This window comes from Rhinopithecus roxellana, chromosome 1, assembly GCF_007565055.1.
Source record: "Rhinopithecus roxellana isolate Shanxi Qingling chromosome 1, ASM756505v1, whole genome shotgun sequence".
Classification (NCBI taxonomy): Eukaryota; Metazoa; Chordata; class Mammalia; order Primates; family Cercopithecidae; genus Rhinopithecus; species Rhinopithecus roxellana.
The window spans coordinates 198,133,815-198,137,119 of record NC_044549.1 but is presented as its reverse complement, the minus strand read 5'-3'; positions in this window follow the sequence as shown (position 1 = coordinate 198,137,119).

Genomic DNA, 3,305 nt, shown 5'->3' with positions numbered 1-3,305 from the left:
GAGGCTTGGTCCAGCGGGAGTTCCAAGGGTCTTTAACTACCCAAGTATAGATGCCGCCTCTACCCTGTTGGTAGAGTTCCCCCCGGATCGCTCATGCCACCCTCTGACTGAATGCATTCTACAGTAATTGTAGGGGCAGCCTGCATTTTGGTGCCACCAATAGTGTTTACAATTGTATTTAGTCTGATCAAACTCAAAACATATTATTGGCACCTTTGGTTCGGCTATTTGAAAACCAGTAAAATTTAGCAAAATTGGGTCACTGCACCCTGAGGGGGGACAATCAGCACTGGCTAATAATTTCCCGGGTTTATGAGGTTGCCCAGGGTGGGTTCGGTTTTCATAAAGCCAGAATCTCCAGACAAAGGGATTAGAAACTGGTTTTGTGTTTGCCCCAGTGGCCACTAGGGCGGCTAACGCTAGGGTTAGACTGCTTAGCTGCATGTTTGCAGTGAGCTATGCTGCTGGCGCAGGGTGAGTTTTAAGGGGTTGTTCTTAGCTCTGTCCACAGTCCACGTGGTTGGTGCTTCAGTCGCTGCCGTGAGTGGTCCAAGAAGGTTGGAGGTTGGGTCCACCGGTTTGACATGGGTGTAGTGGATCCACGACGCGATGCCTTCTACTTTCAGGGCGGTGGGTGTGGTTAGGAGTACCTGGAGTGGTCCTTTCCACCTGGGTTTTAAGGTCTCTTGTCGGTGTCGCTTAACCAGGACCCAGTCTCCCGGCTGGTATGGATGGGGTGTCGGTGGGGGACCGGTCTCATATAGTTCCTTCAGCTTGGGCCAGACTTCCTGATGAATTTTCTGCAAGGCTTGTAGGGAAAATAAGAGTTCAGAGACATTTTCTGTTTCAGATTTGAGCAGATCATCTTTTAGGCTGGGAACCAGGGATGGGGGTCTGCCATACATGATTTCATAAGGGGTAAGGCCCAGTCTGTAAGGGGTATTACGGGCCCGGAACAGAGCGTAGGGGAGAAGGACCACCCAATTAGCACCAGTCTCCATAGTCAATTTAGTTAAGGTCTCCTTTAAGGTCCGATTCATCCTCTCTACCTGTCCTGAACTCTGGGGACTGTAAGCGCAATGTAGTTTCCAATTTGCCCCAAGGATGGAAGCCAAATCCTGACTTACCTTAGCAATGAAGGCCGATCCATTATCTGACCCTATCTGGACAGGGAAGCCATACCTGGGAAGGATATCTTCCAGAATTTTCTTTGCTACAACCTGAGCAGTCTCCCTCTTGGTTGGGAATGCTTCAATCCACCCTGAAAAAGTATCTACAAAGACAAGTAAGTACCAATACCCATACTTCCCTGGCTTTATCTCAGTAAAATCTACTTCCCAGTAGATACCGGGCCTGGTTCCCCTGAGCCTTGTTCCCGTTGCAGCCTGGGATTGAGGGTAGGCGTTGTTAAGCTGGCAGACTTTGCAATTGGTCACGATGCTGCTGGCCGTCTCGGCTATATGTCTGATTTTGAGCTTGGAGTGTCTGATCAGGTCTATCATCCGCTGGGCACCCAGGTGGGTTGTTTGGTGGATGTGTTCTAACACTTGTTGTCCTAATTTTTCTGGTAGGATGGTTTGGTCATTAGTATCAGTCCACCACCCATTCTGGATCTGTTTCAGGGGAAGTTTGTTGATCCACTGGAGATCTTGTTCTGAATAATCAGGGAGATATGGCAGGTCCCAGGGGCCCGGATCAGGGAGCTGGAGTGCAAGGAGTTGACTGGGAGCCTTTGCCACACTCCTTGCAGTTTGGTCTGCCAGAAAGTTGCCTTGAGAGATTGGAGTGGTTGGTTTCTGATGCCCTGGGCAATGTACAATAGCCCATTTTTCTGGTCCCCATAGGGCTGTTAACAGGGCTAGGATCTCTTGCTTGTTTTTTATCTCTTTTCCTTCAGCCGTTAGTAACCCTCACTCCCTGTAAATGGCCCCATGTATGTGCGGCGTAGCAAAAGCATATCGGCTGTCTGTGTATACTGTCAGTTTCCTCCCTGCCCCTAGGGTAAGAGCTTGGGTGAGCGCTATCAGTTCGGCCTTCTGGGCCGATGTCCCCGGGGGCAAGGGTTCCGCCCAGATTACCTCAGTCTCTGAAGTCACTGCTGCTCCAGCGTACCTCTGTCCTTGGTGAATGAAGCTGCTTCCATCAGTGAAGCAGATGAGGTCTGCGTCAGGAAGTGGGCGGTCCTGTAGGTCCTCTCGAACTCCGTGCACCTGAGCTAGTATCTCGGTGCAATCATGGAGCGGGGCGTCCAGGTCCGGGTTAGGCAGCAGCGAGGCAGGGTTTAAGGTTGTTGGGGGCAGGAAAGTTATCCTGAGAGGGTTTAGTAGTAGTCCTTGGTAGTGGGTGAGCCGGGTGTTACTTATCCACCGATTAGGTGGCTGTTTGAGTACACCCTCAATGGCATGTGGGGTACCGACCCGTAATTCTTGACCCATGACAAGTTTATCAGCATCTTGTACCATCAGGGCCGTGGCTGCAATCATTCGGAGACAAGGGGGCCACCCGGCAGCCACTGGGTCTAATTTCTTTGACAGGTAGGCAACTGGCCTCCGCCAGGGGCCTAAGTTCTGAGTTAGCACCACCTTGGCGACACCCTTGCTCTCGTCCACGTATAAGTGGAAAGGGCTTAGTGACGTCAGGTAGTCCCAGTGCAGGCACAGAGAGTAGGGGTTTTGATCTGTTGGAAAGCCGTCTCGGCTTCTTCTGTCCAATTAAATGGCTGCTGTCCCTGGGTTGCCTGATATCAGGGTTTAGCCAGCTCCGCGAACCCAGGTATCCATAGTCTACAAAATCCTGCTGACCCCAGGAATTCCCTTACTTGTCAGGTGGACTGTGGCCTGGGGATCTGCAGAACAGTCTGCTTCCGGGCGTCTGTTAACCAGCACCACCCTCCTTTTAGCAGGTACCCCAGATATGTTACTTCTGGTTTACAGATTTGAGCTTTCTTTGCCGAGGCCCGGTATCCTAGATTTCCTAAAGCTTGTAAGAGACCCTTGGTCCCTTGGAGGCAAGCTTCTTGGGTCTCGGCTGCAATCAGGAGGTCATCAACATACTGTAGTAAAGTTATTTCAGGGTGTTTGCGTCAGTACTCACCCAGGTCTTCATGGAGGACCTCATCGAACAAGGTGGGAGAGTTTTTGAATCCCTGAGGCAGTCTGGTCCATGTCAGTTGGCCACTTATGCCCCTCTCAGGGTCAGTCCACTCGAAGGCGAAGAGCTTTTGGCTCTGAGGGGCTAAAGGCAAACTGAAGAAGGCATCTTTCAAATCTAAAACAGTGTACCATTGGTGTTTGGGCTTTAGAGTA